The 17,551-nt window shown below is 42.3% G+C and overlaps 1 non-coding gene across 1 annotated transcript; it reads left to right on the top strand.

The window, feature by feature from the left end:
- Window positions 1-17,287: 17,287 nt before the first annotated feature.
- LOC146033969 (5S ribosomal RNA) lies at window positions 17,288-17,406 on the top strand. The gene has a single exon (XR_014459383.1). It is a non-coding gene; the product is annotated as a 5S ribosomal RNA (ribosomal RNA).
- The last annotated feature ends 145 nt before the right edge of the window (window positions 17,407-17,551 follow it).

The raw sequence follows: 17,551 nt of genomic DNA, 5'->3' as shown, positions 1-17,551 counted from the left end.
TAAAAAGTCACCAACAGTGGGGTTTGTTCCTGCTTTTAAACGGTCTAGGTACATTCTATTTGATGCATTGCCGACTACGGTGGAGGGTATATTTAATTCAGCCATAGCATGCATAATTTCAGTCCAACCAATTGGCATTTTATGACTCAACACGCTGTGGCTTTGCGTGATGTGTCTTATTAAATCCAGCATGTTGGAACCCTGTACAGCGTTACCTTTATACAGAAATTCGCCTTTATCATTCCAGCTTGTGATGTGTTTAGAACCGGCCATTTTACTCAAAAGAATTTCAGAGTTCTTCCTGTACCGGGCATTTACGCCACCCACAACTTCATGATAAACAGAGTCAGATTCTTCTGACTGACCGGGATTGTTTGTTTGAGTAGTAATTGGCGTTTCGGGTGTTAAAAGAGTTAAAGTTGACAATTCTCTATCAGACTGCTTACTCAACACCAGATATTTCTGTAAAGCGGCTGTGTAACGTTTTGCTTTATCATATTCCGATAAATTATTATTCTGTAGTATGTTTGTGATCTCTACATCCAGACCTTGCGTGACTGTTTTACGCATATCATCATTAACCGGTTTGTTGTGTAAACGTTCTATCTGATGTTGAGGCACCAGATACATTTTCTCAGCGTACTCCATCAGCGATTAGTCAGGAGCCCCGTTATTAACGGTATAGCAAAACCAAGCAAGGAGCCAATAAATCCGCCAGACTGTTTCACCAACCGCTTCTTTTTACCAATGGTGCATTTCTTATTACAAAGCGATTTTATAAGGTTGCGCTTCTTTTTAAGGTAATTAAACTGTCGTTGTGACAATGGTATTTTACCTTTTAGTGTGTTGAGCGCAATCTCACAAATGGCTGTCACCAAATCGTTTGAAGCAGTAGATAAAATAGTGTTTCTTTGAGTCGGGGTTGCCTTTATTAAAGCTTTTAAAAGCGCCCAATTACGGCGTAAACGTGCCGACATGCTTGCTCTTGGTGATGCTGTGGCAAATGACTAAAAGTTGTAGAATTACCGCTTTTTAGAAGCCTGCTTTTTAAGGACATACACTACTGGCTTATCTGGTGGAAATAAACCGCTTCGTAAACGATACTCATCAAGTGTATTGTTTCTTAAATCAACCAGTAAATACCCATAAGGCGTGCTGGTTGCATCTTCAAAAGACTCTAAAAAGAATCTTGATTTACCAGGATACATCTGCCTAGCCAGTGCACTCACTTGCAATTTATCCCTAGGGTTTTTGAAAAGAACCATATATTTTGTATTTAAATGTATAGTTCTGCTCTTTTTACCCTGACAAAACACATTTTGCACGAGGTACATGATACTGAGATTTCTATGGTGTACATACTTTGTGAAAGCTTTCTCAATCTCTGAATTATTACTAGCCGATTCCATCAGATCATCAACAACAGCTAAATTAACCTTATCAGGGGGAAAAAGTTGGTCATCATTAAAAGTTTCAGGCAGGCCTTCTATAAAACGCATACCGGGGAAATCACGCAACAGATGGTCATACATAGATTGCCAGCATGCATAAAACCAAACAATGTTATCGGGATTGTGTGATAGGTGTGTAGCAGAATTTTGCAGCAACATTTTTACAAAATAACTTTTACCCGAATTAGAGGGTCCTGCTAAAATACACGAAAAGGGGTGTTGCAGTCTGATATCCATATTAATACCCAAACGGAAGCGTTGTGAAGTTATCTGTAAGTCTCCGTTTAGTGTAAACACACTTTTGGGTTTTCTGAAGCACGCGCGTTTCAATCTGCCAATACTTTTTAAATCGAACAATGCCAGGTTGCCGTATCACAATTTTTTTCTGATTTTCGCCTTTGGGGTTTAAAGGATAATCTAAGACCATTTCTTTCAGACTGTCAAAGTTGACATGTTGAGCATTATCAATGTTCAGTGTGATACCTTTAATTTTTAAACTGGTCTTTCCATTATTTAATCGATAGCCATATGACTTGGGGCCCGCTGAAACAAATTCTGTTATATGCGAACCAGTTGGGATTTCGCTAGTCAGCTCACCTAGATAATCACCCAATGGTGGATTCCAATCACCGGGCCTGCTGACAAAAATAACAGAGTCTGTATCATGGTAAAGACAACGCTCTTGCAATCTATCCAGTAGATTGTACAGTTCAATACGGGCATACGCTGTAGTTATTGCAGCTATAAATATATTACAATTACTTGATCTGGTGTAATGATCTTTGGCGTATTTCCAATTTACCATAACCGCATCATCATCTATGAAGTCTAAAGCAGACACCTCATACTGCGGTAAAAACGCATATTCAAAAAGTTTGTCAGGATCTGACACTATCTCTGTATTGGGTAAGTTACATCTCTGGCCAAATTTACCCCACAACGAATTCAGAAACAGTTTTGATAACTGTCTCTTGGCTGGGTTGTGATAAATATGACCAGGACGTAATGTCACCCCTTCATTTTTTTGATAGGCGTCTATATATTCTTGACATTTTTCAGAGTCTGTACACCAGTCGGGATAACCTGATGCCTCTTGTTTGTCTCTGAGATGTAATTTAATGTACTCTGAAAACAACATGTCTGATTTCTCATCAAAATGCCACACCTCATAGATTTTGCAAACTTTGTAACCCTTGTCAACTGCTAAATTTATCTCTACAGTACACCACGTACCAATGAGGGCTCGTTCCTCATCATCATGTTCACACGGCGATGTCTGTCCAGACTCGGTGCATGTGCGACATAAAGGAAACATCAGTTTACCGAGCATTTTAACTGGTAGAACTGGAAAGAAAAGCCCACGTGGTGGGTACACTTTTACTTTAGCAATACCAAAGTATGATGTGATATCGCCAAAATCTTTATAAATGATCCTGGGATGTTTAACAGGATATGTTTTGGTTTTGTTGACAAAGGGGTACAGGCTTGTAAAATCATAGTAGTGTATCTGCTCGTCCTGCTGCACCTTGTGATAAAGCTTTATAGCATTTGTACGACCACCATAAAGCGAATCTCGCGGTTCCAAGGGTTCGGGCAAACCGCACTCCTTGAGAAACGCCTGTAGACGGGTATCAACCTGTAACATTTTTTTCCATTCGCATTCCCAAATAACACGCAAATGAAAACCACAGCGCTTAAGAAAGTTCATCCTCACCAGTGTCTTGTGGTGCAATTGACCATAGGTCGTTTCAGTCACTTTGTTTACATCATCAGGATTGTAACAAGCGCTACAACCGTGATAAAAACAACCTTGAAACTCAAATGCTGTTTGCACACCATTAATCACTGCATACCCATCCAGGTAGTATGTACCAACTTTCTTTTCACCACCTTGTAATGCGTGTCTTATGTCTATACCTTCTGTATGCGCTACGTACATTAGCCACTTTATAGCTGGTGTTGAGTATCGCTTCTGAGTTTTATGATAGTTATCACCCGGTACAAGCGCCAATGTGTTTTCCTTTAAAAACCTACAGCGGTACATAGCCATGCAAACCGATGCTAAAGTGGTCAGTTGAAAAGGGTCAACATGTCTCTTAACAACGATCGGTTTATTTTTCTTAAATACAACATCTTCCTGTTCAGTCATGGATATAACGGTGTCTCTGAACACCTTACAGGCCCTCTGTAATATCACCACATCCTCCTTGCAATAGCGTTTAAGTTCATCCTGGAAGTTAAATGACTCATGCTTGTATTTCTCATACCACTCTATGAATTCAGCCTTTTCTGATTCCATCATGTATTGCACACCAAAATATTGAATATCAGGCATGGGCCCTATATAATTTTGGTTAGCGACTGTATTAAAAAAATGCGGGAAATGGCCTTTTGAGCCCTCAATACCCATTGCTTTTGGTAAGCGACTAAGGCGCATTGGCATAAAATTTAGGGAGTCAATAAATCGAATCTTTAAATCACTAACCGTTATGCACAACAACTTTCCGCCCTGTGCCAACACAGCGGTTCTCAATTTTTCTTTTATAAGTTGTCGCATTATAAAGTACACATCATATCGACCGGCATTATGGGCTATGAATGTGTACCCCGCAAATTTTGGTTTCATGAATGTTTTTACAAAATCATCTATACAAGCAGAGCCCTGAAACTCCCAGGATTTCTCACCTGTCAGCGTTAATGCATAACAGTAATTTGGTATGTGTAACCCGGTTTCTTGCATGCATTCAAAATCATAAAAAATGTATTTTGAATTAGGATCTGATGGTTTAATGTTTTGAATAAAACACATATGCCCTGCAAAATTGTCAACATTCACTTTGCAAATGGGGCATGTCATACCACGACACTTGTGGGTGGGTATAGTATACTGACCGCAGCGGTCACAATACGTTTTTTGAAGACATGGTATTTTCAGATCCAGCGCTAGAGACTTGTGAGTCTCTAAGCAGTCTGTTGACCTACAAAACACTCTACACAGTGTACACCTTAGCTGTACCTTGCCTGAATCAACACAATCCTGTCTGAGACAGGCCTTACAAAAAAAAAGACAGTCATGGTTATTTCTATGATGGAAAACTGTTGCGCAAAATTTGCAGAAATTGCGCCCGCCAACAAAACCTCTCACATCTAAGAGTCCATAGTAATGATTATCGTGCCATAAGACGAACAGTATGTCATCTTTGTACGGACAATCGGTGGAAAAGTAGCGCCATTCACCTTTGCTAAAATATAATATTTTAATTGTTACTTTCAAATGGTTTTCAAAATGAACAATGTCGCTAAAACTGATCATTTTATCAAGGGGCAAATTCAAAGCTTTATGAAGTTCGAGTGCCCGTTCTTGTATCACATGGTCTGTGGCGTTATCTTTGTCCAGAAGTTTACAGATACTGGCAGCAAGGCACAGATTGCCATTTTCATTATTGAAATCATATAACAAACGTCTGCGCTTCTCTATAATGAGGCTGTGAGGTATCCTCCGCAGGCGCCTGCCTGTTAGGGCACCGCCTACACGATTCTTGAAAACAGAGATCACAAATTTCAGCTCTGTGTCAAATAAAATCTCAGCATTACTTTGCAGCGTGTTTGTTATCTGATTCAAAAAACTGATGGCGTCTAATACCCCATGTGGCTTACGATGTGAATAGATGGCATTGTGTAACCCGCCACCCTCCATTCTTAACTGAACACGATCATTGGGGTCGACATTCACCATATAGCTGTCTAGCAAGTTCTGAATTGCAACGTGTATTGCCCCCATAGCATCCACAAATGATGTGATCCTATTCAAATTAACAAAACGGAAATGGTGCTGGATTTCGGATGCTCTGAAATTGGGGTAATCTCGTTCGTATCTGTTTATGGACTCTAAAAAAACAGGGTGTGCCGCATCATCATTACCAGGTGATACCCGATCACCTGGTATGGGTGATGCTACATGTTCAATGCTATCTATCTGTGATGGTCCTCTATCTATGCATCTTGGCTGCGTGTTGCCATCCTGATCACTAAACCTACGCATGCCTTGTCGTGACAGTCTAAGTTGCTTCTTTTTTCTTAAGTTTATTAATGTCCTTATAGCCCGTTTTAATTTTACATTTCTGTTTGTATTTTTATGGCGCTGTGATCTACGCATTGCAATGCGGTTCAAACCGCGCCCTGTCATGACTAGTCATTTCTTTTTTTTACCAAATGCGTTGGCCGCTAGGAATTCACTGGTCTCCCTAACTAGACTTATCCTTTCTATCGCGAGTTCCATATACCGCTTAATAAATGTATTAAGCGCGCTCTGGCTACATTTACCGCTATGCATTATTTCTGTGAGTTGCATCAGCATTCCTGTAGAAATGTGATTTGTGTAAGCGGTTTCCCTCCAAACTGATCCTAACAATGCATTATATTTTAATTCTGCTGCTTTTCTTGCGCGCTCTGACTTTGCTGATTCACTTGTAGTGTTTTTCCTACCAACACCTTTTGAACCTACGCCTGATGGCCCGGCAACAACATCATCCATCGTGTTGTGATGCATTGGATGATGTTGTTGTTTTCTAGCACTACCACCTTTTGAACCTACACCTGATGGCCCGGCAACAGCATCATCCATTGTGTTGTGATGCGATGGATGATGTTGTTGTTTTCTAGCACTACCACCTTTTGAACCTACGCCTGATGGCCCGGCAACAACATCATCCATCGTGTTGTGATGCGATGGATGATGTTGTTTTCTAGCACTTCCACCCTTTGAACCAGCACCTGATGGACCTGCAACAGCCTGTCGCGATGGACGTGATTGTCTTCTAACACCTGCACCTGATGAACCTACGTCTGATGGGCCGGCACCAACCACGTCCTTTGCGGCAAAATGCACAGATTTAACCCCTTTGTTTGTAGGCCCTGAAACACCATGTCCCGCAGGGCCGTCATTAGATTCTATGTCGGATGCATACAACAACTGGGAATTTTCACATAAATCATAATCAACACATGAATTTATAATGGGCCCCGCCTGAGTTTCTGGAATTATTATGAGACCAGGTTGTGTTTCTGGAATTATAATAGGGGCATCCTGAGTATCAGGGATTATAATGGGTTCATCCTGTGTACGTGGTGATATTATAATCCTATTTTCAATCGCACCACCGAGTTTATACTTTTTTGAGAGCCTATTGACCCTCTTACCTTTTGCGCACTCTGCGCCAGTTTTAACACTAATGCAGGACGATTGTTCATCATCATCGTCCCGATCGGGCAACTCCTTAAATTTGTTGCTGTTACATTTAGTTTGCACATTTGGCACATCTTGTAAAGGTGTCAATCGCTTTCTTTTAGGCTCGGTTTTGTCAGTATAAGCCAATTTCCTCTTCACACCCCGTTGTTTAGGTGCTTCATCAGCCGTATGCGTCGCGCGTGACATACCTCTCAGACGTCTGCCTGGTTTAATTTCACTGTGCAACTGATTCATTATCAACGGCGTAGAACCATCTAGACGATAATGTCTGATCGGGTGCATCGTCGTGTGTTGATTCTCTTTGTCATCTTCGTGCGGATGTGGCGTTGTTATCACCGGCGTGCTTGTACGGGGCGCTTGTTCTTCCATAATTTCATCATCCGTTGTATTAATATTGCTATATATTGACATGTTATTTATTACTTCATTGAATACTAAAAGAGAAAAAAACAAAAACAGTTAGCTATACATATACGATTTAAATTTTTACACTGCGGAAAAATTATCATTTTAAACATGTTTAACAAGCGTATAGCATTGTTTAATTAACTTACTATCAATAGAAAACTCTGATTCAGGCGATGGGGGTTGGCATGATGACACAGCGCGTATAAAGTCTTTAACATCTGTTTCCACGCATGGTCGTGTAGGGTTGTCTGCAAATTACAAAGATGCCATTTAAAATCATTTCATACATCAATTTTAGAAAGATAAGTTTACATCACACGATCATTCGTATACTTACAGCTACTTTGCGACTGGTTTGACTCTGCGTATGTTGGATAAGGCGTCTGAAACATTTCAGCATCGTTCCCAAATGCGTATTCTACATCAAATGGTGCAGGACTTATCAGACTCTGACCGTCCGGCCCTGCGTAAAATAATGTAATGTTAATTATGTGATCATAAACATTTTAAAACAAATATATATAGATGAACATTAAACAACATGTCACTACTTACGTGCTAGCGGCTGATAAAGCGGCGCATCAGCTTGCAAAATTCCTGTAATCATATCATCATCTGAGATATCAAAGACATTCTGGCTTGTTGACTGTTAAAACAAGATATAACAAAAGTATAAATATAAAAATAACTTTTTTACATAATATGTTTGTGTAATCCTATTTTAATGACACGACAATCAAATAAACTAGAAACACATACCTCCATTATTTATTCGTTTCCGAAGCTATGTCTTGAAATAACCTTAATGCTGAAAGATGGAAATAATACATTTATTTTAAATATACATAGTTATTTCACATAGCACTTATAAACCATAAATAACTATATTTTAAATACAGTAACATTTTACAAATGAAGACATAAAATGTGCTACAAATCAACATTTAGGAAAAATAATTCCACAGAAATGTCGGGATTAAATAATTTAGCGCATAAGTACAATGAATACTTAGGGGATGATCACAATATGGTAATTCTATGTTTCTATGTTTAAACTAATAAATACATATAGAACGGATTAAATTTATACACAATTCATAAATACAAAATATATTTTACTACACAGAAAGATTAGCAATAGATTAATTAAAGAAGACTGTTTAATGTTGACATTAAATGAGTTAGCATAGTAGAAAAGTAATTACTTAGGGTCAGGACCATAACTAGAAAAGTTTAGGCCCCATAGTGCAGTTTTGTCAATGACATTAGTATATATCAGCATCAAGCACCGGTAAGACAACGCCATTATTATATATGCATTATTATATATATTAACATCAAGCATCGGTAAGACAGCGACAACATTAGTATATTAACAACAGCTAGACAATAATATTAGTATATTAGCAGCAGTAAGACAACATCAGCAGTATATTAACTTCAGAAAGACATAATAAAAAAAAGAAAGAAAGTCAATATTTTTAAAATACTACTTACATAATTCTGGTGCAATACAATCTCTGTGGGTGATTTGCATCTGCAGTGGATTCAGTGAAGGCCTGCATACCTTATATAGTTGAAATATGCTGACGCTTGCAAAGCACAACCCCTCCTAGCGGGTGGAGTTAAAGGGGCTTGTGTAACAACATATTTTTCTAAATTCACCAAATTATTAATATCCAAATATTTTTTCTCTGAAAAATGTTACAAATTCATTTTTTAGGAATTCATATTCCTTATTAAAAAACCTTTATTTAGCCTGTAAACATGACGCATATTTACAAACGATATTATGATTTATATATTTTTTCTCTGAAAAATGTTACAAATTCATTTTTTAGGAATTCATATTCCTTATTAAAAAACCTTTATTTAGCCTGTAAACATGACGCATATTTACAAACGATATTATGATTTATATATATATATATATATATATATATATATATATATATATATATATATAATAAATTCACATAAGCTAAAAACAAAAATAACATAAATATTTATGAATCGCAAATTCGTAAATATTGGCTCCAAGTCTGCCTGTTGTTACCCCATTTTGTTTTACCAAATCTTCTGCCTATATTAGAAGCTGTAAATAATTAAAATGTTCATTTGCTAACATGTGTATTACCAAAATAAACCACTAGATGGCATCCACTCATGCGTAAAAGACGCAGCTCTGATCCATATATAGCATGTGAAAATTTATATTCCATGTATTAATAACCAAATATTTTTTCTCTGCATGCGGTTACAAAAACATTTTTTAGGAATTCACATTCCTTATTAAAAAATATTTATTTAGCCTGTAAACGTGACGTATATTTACAAACGAAATTATGATTTTTATATATATATATATATATATATATATATATATATATATATATATAAAATTCACATAAGCTAAAAGCAAAAATAACATAAATATTTACGAATCGCTAATCCGTAAATATTGGTTCCCAGTCTGCCTGTTGTTACCCCATTTTGTTTTACCAAATCTTCTGCCTATATTAGAAGCTGTAAATAATTAAAATGTTCATTTGCTAACATGTGTATTACCAAAATAAACCACTAGATGACACCCACTCATGCGTAAAAGACGCAGCTCTGATCCATATATATATATATACATGGCATGTGACAATTTAAATTCCATGTATTAATAACCAAATATTTTTTCTCTGAATGATGTTATTATTTCTTCAAGATTTGAACGGTGTACCACTCTACACAGTTATATACTTGGTAATTAAACAATGATTTCCCAGTTATATACTGTTAGGAGCCGCGAAGCGGTCTCCCAGCGGCGCGTCCCGGCTGTTGCTAGGCAGCCGGGACGCCGCCGCATCATAGCGCCGTCACGGGGGGAAGGTGTTAGGAGCAACACACGCTCCTTCCACCTCCGCCCGGCACTTCCGCAGCAGCGCGTCCCGGCGGTTGCTAGACAACCAGGACGCCGCTGCGTTAGGACGCCGGCGGGCGGCAGCTTAAGCCCCAAGGCACTCCCACTTCCTCCCCGGCCACAGCGGTTGCCTAGGCGACGGGGGACGCCAGGCGGCCGCGGGGAGGAAGGGGTTTAATTCTCAGCTGCCTTTAGCCAGGGATTTAGGCAGGGACCAGGCATTGGCTGTTGGGGGTATTTAAACCCCTCCTGGACTATGGCTGACGCCGGATATAGTTCTCACTTTCTGTGCAGAGTGTTCCCGGTTCCTGAGGAGATTCTAGCCTGTCAGTCCGTGTCCTGTCAAGTGGATTCGTCTCAGTTTTTCCTGTCTGGTTCCTGGTTCTTCCTTGACCCATCCGTGGCATCCCTACCCACGACATTTCAGATAAGTTGAGATTTTAGTACCATCATCTTCTCATCTTATACGTCGTATCACCATCACGACCTGTGTACGCTGGGAGGGGGTTGTTGCCGATTATTGATTGTTTATACCATCGCAGAGCATTGTTGCCGATTATTGATTGTTTATACCATCGCAGAGCATTGTTGCCGATTATTGATTGTTTATACCATCGCAGAGCATTGTTGCCGATTATTGATAGTGTATACCATCGCAAAGAACTGTTGCCAGTGGTAGCATTACTCCATCGTGTACTCTCCATCCCCGTGGAGTCGTCTTCCTGTAGATGGTTCTGGGCTCCTGGCTTATCGGGTTATTAGTAAGAGGTTCCCCTTGCTCTCCGCTAGCCTTGGCAGACGCGTTGTCCCACGTAAGACCTGGTGGCATCGGGGTTAGAGCCGGACTAACCAGCTCTCTCGAACGCGGCTATTATAGGTGAAGCCTAGCACCGCACGCGTCCGTTAACTGCTGGTTAGAGGCAACGGAGTTAGGGGAGGCAGGACGCCCCAGAACCATAACATTATATCCGGCCAATTACAGTATTATCATACCCATCACTGGTATACATGGAGACCACACCACAGGCTGCAGCCCAAGTCCTGGCCGGTCAGGTACATAATTTAACCCAGAGACTTCAAGATCTCACTCTCCGGGTTAATGCTCAGGACGAGAGGGTAGCCCACTCCTTGTCCACTTCCCGTCCGGTTGAGCCTAAGGTTAACCTCCCGGATCGTTTTTCAGGGGATCGATCCCAGTTTTTTAATTTTCGGGAGGCATGTAAATTGTACTTTAAGCTGCGCCCTCAGTCCTCTGGATCAGAGATGCAGAGGGTAGGCATAATCGTTTCCCTCCTGCAGGGGGATCCCCAGACATGGGCCTTTGGGCTTCCTGCAGGTGCAGAAGCTCTCACCTCAGTGAATAATTTCTTTACGGCTATGGGTCTTCTCTACGATGACCCCGACCGGGTGGCCTCGGCAGAAGCTAACCTGCGTTCTCTGAGAATGGGTAGGGGTCCCGCAGAGACATACTGCACAGAATTTAGAAGGTGGGCAGTCGATTCTGGGTGGAACGATCCCGCTCTCCGTAGCCAGTTTAGAGTTGGGTTATCTGAGCGCATTAAGGATTGCTTAGTACAATACCCTGTGCCTGTCTCTCTGGATGAGTTAATGAAGCTCACGATTAGAATAGACCGACGACTTCGTGAGCGACAGAGAGAAAAAGTCTCCGGAGGGTGGTCTCCCAAACCCACGGAGGAGGTGCTCGATTCCGATGAGGAACCCATGCAGTTGGGGGCCACGCGGCTCTCTGCTTCCGAAAAAAATCGTCGCAGGAGCAGGGGCTTGTGCCTCTACTGTGGGGGTCCAGGTCACCGGGCAATCGAGTGTCCTCAGAAGTCGGTAAAAGACAAAGCCTAAGTGAGGGAGGGGAGCGTCATTTAGGTTTAGCAGGGTTCTCCTCTTTAAATTCTGTATTAGTCGCTACCAGGATTACTTTCGCTGGAGGTACCACAGAGGTTACCGCCTTTTTAGATAGTGGTGCGGCAGGGAATTTTTGTGATGTCAGTCTAGCCACCTCACTGGGTATTCCATCCTTGCCTCTAGACTCTCCTGTTTCAGTTTGTGGTTTGGATGGTTACCCTTTGACGAACGGCACCATATCTCATCGCACCCCTCTTCTCAAATTAGTTGTGGGATCTCTCCACTCGGAGGAAATTTCTTTTTTCCTCTTCCAATGTCCCATGGCACCTTTGGTTTTGGGGTTACCGTGGATGAGGAAACATAACCCCAACATTAATTGGGAGACAGGGGAGATTCGGGAATGGGGTCCCAAGTGTCGTCAGGAATGTCTCTCTCTTCCTGTACGTATCACTCAGCCGATGTTTCCCTCATTACCATCTCAATATTTAGAGTTTGCCGATGTTTTCTCTAAAAAAGAGGCAGATGTGTTACCACCACATCGGCCGTTCGATTGTGCCATTGATTTGATCCCTGGGGCTTCTCTACCCAAAGGGCGGTTGTATGCTCTCTCCATTCCAGAAACCCAAGCGATGGATTCATATATTCAAGAAAATATCGTTAAGGGATTTATTCGTCCATCTAAGTCCCCAGTCGGGGCGGGGTTTTTTTTTGTAGAGAAAAAAGACGGGTCCCTGAGGCCGTGCATTGACTATCGGGCCTTGAACAAGATTACTGTCAAAAACTCCTATCCCTTGCCGTTGATCTCAGTGTTATTCGATCAGGTCCGGGAGGCCGTTATTTTCTCTAAAATTGATTTACGGGGAGCATATAATCTCATCAGGATTAGAGAAGGGGACGAGTGGAAAACGGCTTTCAACACTCATACTGGCCACTATGAGTACCTTGTAATGCCGTTTGGGCTCTCAAATGCCCCCGCAGTCTTCCAGGATTTCATTAATGAGGTGCTTCGGGATTATCTTGGGGTTTTTTCTGTGGTATACCTGGATGATATTCTCATTTATTCCGGAAGCCTTTCAGAACATCGCAATCATGTCAAGTTGGTTCTTCAGAAACTCCGGGAAAATAATCTGTATGCCAAACTGGAGAAATGTGAGTTTGAGGTGGATCGGATTGCGTTCCTTGGTTATATCATCTCTCCCAAGGGGTTCTCCATGGACCCGAGCAAAGTCCAGGCCGTTCTCTCATGGACGCGTCCCACCAGTCTTAAGGCCGTCCAGAGATTCTTGGGCTTTGCAAACTATTATCGTCGGTTCATTCGCTCCTTTTCCGATATCGTGGCCCCCATCGTGGAATTGACTAAGAAAGGAGCTGATCCTCAGAGTTGGTCCAGACCAGCCTTGATGGCCTTTGAGAAGCTCAAGGAGGCCTTCTGTTCTGCACCTATCCTCAGACACCCGGATCCTAGGGAGCCTTTTCTGGTGGAAGTGGATGCATCAGAAATTGGGGCGGGTGCCGTATTGTCACAAAGAGAACCCTCCGATAATAAGATCCATCCATGTGCGTATCTTTCCCGGAAATTTTCTTCCGCAGAGCGGAATTATGATGTTGGCAACCGGGAACTCTTGGCCATTAAATGGGCTCTCCAGGAATGGCGTCATTGGCTGGAGGGAGCCATGCATGTGGTTACGGTGATTACTGACCATAAAAATTTGGCATATATCGAGTCGGCCAAGCGGCTGAATCCCCGACAGGCCAGATGGGCTTTGTTTTTTACCAGGTTTAATTTCGTCATAACGTTCAGACCGGGTCCGAAGAACGTTAAGGCGGATGCCTTGTCACGGAGTTTTCAGCCGCTTCAGGAGTCCAGATCATTTGAAATTCCTATTGTGCCAGCTTCCATTATCATTGCAGGGTTAACACAGGACTTAGCTTCACGGGTTTTGGCAGGCCAGGCTCAAGCTCCGGAGAATACTCCAGAGGGACGTCTTTTTGTTCCCAAGGGACTCCGTCTGTTGGTTCTCAAGGACTTCCACGCCTCCAAAATTTCTGGTCACCCGGGAGTTAAAAAAACTCTTGAGTCTTTGTCCCGAGCGGTTTGGTGGCCCACCATTCGTCCTGACACTCGTCAATTTGTCATGTCTTGTGAGGTCTGTGCCAGAAACAAAGCTTCCAGAGGGTCACCCTTTGGTCAACTCCATCCTTTGTCCATCCCTCGTAAACCATGGTCTCACATTTCCATGGATTTTATTGTAGAGTTGCCTCAATCCGGGATGTACAACACTATCTGGGTGACCGTGGACCGGTTTAGCAAGATGGCACACTTTGTTCCTTTACGGAAAATTCCCAGCGCTCAGGAACTGGCTCATCTTTTTATTCAACATGTATTTAGGTTACATGGGCTACCGGTAGATATTGTCTCTGACAGGGGATCGCAGTTCGTGGCCAGGTTCTGGAGATCTTTTTGCAAAAGTCTGGACATTCATGTTAGCCTCTCGTCAGGGTACCACCCTCAGTCCAATGGGCAGACCGAAAGAACCAATCAGAGCCTGGAACAGTATTTAAGGTGCTTCATTTCCAAATGTCAAAGTAATTGGGCAGAATTACTCCCGGTGGCAGAGTTTTCTTATAATAATTCATGCCACACAGCCTCTAGGAAATCCCCTTTCTACTGTGTTACCGGCATGCATCCCAAATTCAATGCTTTTGATGTTCAGTCTCAGAGTCCTTCTTCCTCGTCCTTGGTAACTCACTTAAGGAAGTCCTGGAGAAAGATCCATGTAGCCCTGGAACAGGCAGCTCGTGGCGCCAAGCGTTTTGTAAACGTTCATAGGAGACCATGTTTCTTCAGGGTGGGGCAAAGGGTGTGGTTATCCACACGTAACATCAAACTTCATCAGGCCACATCTAAGTTAGGTCCGAAATTTATTGGACCCTTTTTAATAAAAGAAAAAATCAACCCTGTGGCTTTCAAGTTGTTATTACCCAAGTCCTTAAGGATTAACAATGTCTTTCATTGCTCGCTCCTTAAACCGGTGTTTTCCTCCACCCGGGATAGAAACTCTCAGGCCCACAAACCCAGACCCGTTCTTGTGCACGGCCGCAAGGAATTTGTGGTTGAGAAAATTTTAGATTCCAAGAGGGTGCGGGGGCGTCTCAAATTCCTGGTACACTGGAAAAACTATGGGGTAGAGGAAAGGTCTTGGGTCCCGGAGAGGTTTCTGCATGCACCTAAGTTGAAAAATTTATTCTTCAAACAATTCCCCGGGAAACCAGGGGCCAAGGGTTCGGTGACCCCTCCTCAAGGGGGGGATACTGTTAGGAGCCGCGAAGCGGTCTCCCAGCGGCGCGTCCCGGCTGTTGCTAGGCAGCCGGGACGCCGCCGCATCATAGCGCCGTCACGGGGGGAAGGTGTTAGGAGCAACACACGCTCCTTCCACCTCCGCCCGGCACTTCCGCAGCAGCGCGTCCCGGCGGTTGCTAGACAACCAGGACGCCGCTGCGTTAGGACGCCGGCGGGCGGCAGCTTAAGCCCCAAGGCACTCCCACTTCCTCCCCGGCCACAGCGGTTGCCTAGGCGACGGGGGACGCCAGGCGGCCGCGGGGAGGAAGGGGTTTAATTCTCAGCTGCCTTTAGCCAGGGATTTAGGCAGGGACCAGGCATTGGCTGTTGGGGGTATTTAAACCCCTCCTGGACTATGGCTGACGCCGGATATAGTTCTCACTTTCTGTGCAGAGTGTTCCCGGTTCCTGAGGAGATTCTAGCCTGTCAGTCCGTGTCCTGTCAAGTGGATTCGTCTCAGTTTTTCCTGTCTGGTTCCTGGTTCTTCCTTGACCCATCCGTGGCATCCCTACCCACGACATTTCAGATAAGTTGAGATTTTAGTACCATCATCTTCTCATCTTATACGTCGTATCACCATCACGACCTGTGTACGCTGGGAGGGGGTTGTTGCCGATTATTGATTGTTTATACCATCGCAGAGCATTGTTGCCGATTATTGATTGTTTATACCATCGCAGAGCATTGTTGCCGATTATTGATTGTTTATACCATCGCAGAGCATTGTTGCCGATTATTGATAGTGTATACCATCGCAAAGAACTGTTGCCAGTGGTAGCATTACTCCATCGTGTACTCTCCATCCCCGTGGAGTCGTCTTCCTGTAGATGGTTCTGGGCTCCTGGCTTATCGGGTTATTAGTAAGAGGTTCCCCTTGCTCTCCGCTAGCCTTGGCAGACGCGTTGTCCCACGTAAGACCTGGTGGCATCGGGGTTAGAGCCGGACTAACCAGCTCTCTCGAACGCGGCTATTATAGGTGAAGCCTAGCACCGCACGCGTCCGTTAACTGCTGGTTAGAGGCAACGGAGTTAGGGGAGGCAGGACGCCCCAGAACCATAACATATACTTGGTAATTAAACAATGATTCCCCACATTACTTGTGAAAATTCTGCATGTTGTTGTTTTTTCAATATTTGTACAACCATATGCTATCTGCAGTTTTAGGCGTGGTGCATCTGAAATGGCTATCTCTAATATACAGATACTTTTCTCCTGCAGTTTAAAAAAAAAAAATCACTGTGTCATGCATTGCAAAGTGCTTGGTGTGTAAGCAAGAATATTTGTGTAACATGAGAGATGCTTTTGGTAATATCCATTCTTTAATATCCCGTCTTTTATACAAGCCTTTATTCGACGCATAAAATGCATCAACGCCGCTATAACTACCCGGATATAATACGTTGTAATACGCGTTCTTCATCCGATTTTTATTTTTTATATATTCATTTTCATCTGGATTTTTTAATATGCTATCTGCAGTTTTAGGCGTGGTGCATCTGAAATGGCTATCTCTAATATACAGATACTTTTCTCCTGCAGCTTAAAAAAAAAAAAAAAATTATCACTGTGTCATGCATTTTAAAGTGCTTGGTGTGTAAGCAAGAATTTCTGTGTAACATGAGAGACGCTTTTTTTTTTTTTTTGTTTGTTTGCAGACATAGTTTATATACAGCATCAAATAAATAAAATTCATTTCTTGTAGGCTTATTAAAAACTATCAGCTCTAATATTTATTTTAGAAGTCTCTAACCTTTATTTCATTGGCAGCATTTTACTGTTGATGGAACATCTAAATCATCTCACAGATAAATATTCAATGATTAAAACACATATTATTTGATATAAAACACTATTAAAAGGGGGCGTATAGTAGGAGTGTCAGGGGCGTGGAAAGGGGCGTGGAAAGGGGCGTGGAAAGGGGCGGGGCACCTGTCACTTTTAGTTTGATAAAAAGGGGTTCATTATCTACTACACATGATTTTTTTCAGTAAGCCAATACAGTTAGGAAACTTTTTTATTAGCTTACCTGGTGATAGATGTAGAAGAGGGCAAAAAAGTGCCTTTATCTCACCTACAGCCATACCACATTGGATAGGCCCAATCTCGTCAGATCTTGGAAGCTAAGCAGTGTTGGGCCTGGTTAGTACTTCGGTGGGAGACCACATGGGAACACCAGGTGCTATGGGTTTTTTCACATTACTGGCAAATTGTTTTTATTCTCTAGCTATTTAAATTGGAAACTTTTTCTTTTTATTGCCAGCACAGACATTTGGAAGAGGTCAAACAGACACAATAGCCATCACCTAAAGACTTACCACACTGTTTAGGCCCAA

Source organism: Crinia signifera, chromosome 1 (assembly GCF_055691185.1).
Source record: "Crinia signifera chromosome 1, ASM5569118v1, whole genome shotgun sequence".
NCBI lineage: Eukaryota > Metazoa > Chordata > Amphibia > Anura > Myobatrachidae > Crinia > Crinia signifera.
The sequence above is the reverse complement of the archived record's forward strand: the minus strand, read 5'-3'. Positions and strand labels throughout refer to the sequence as shown.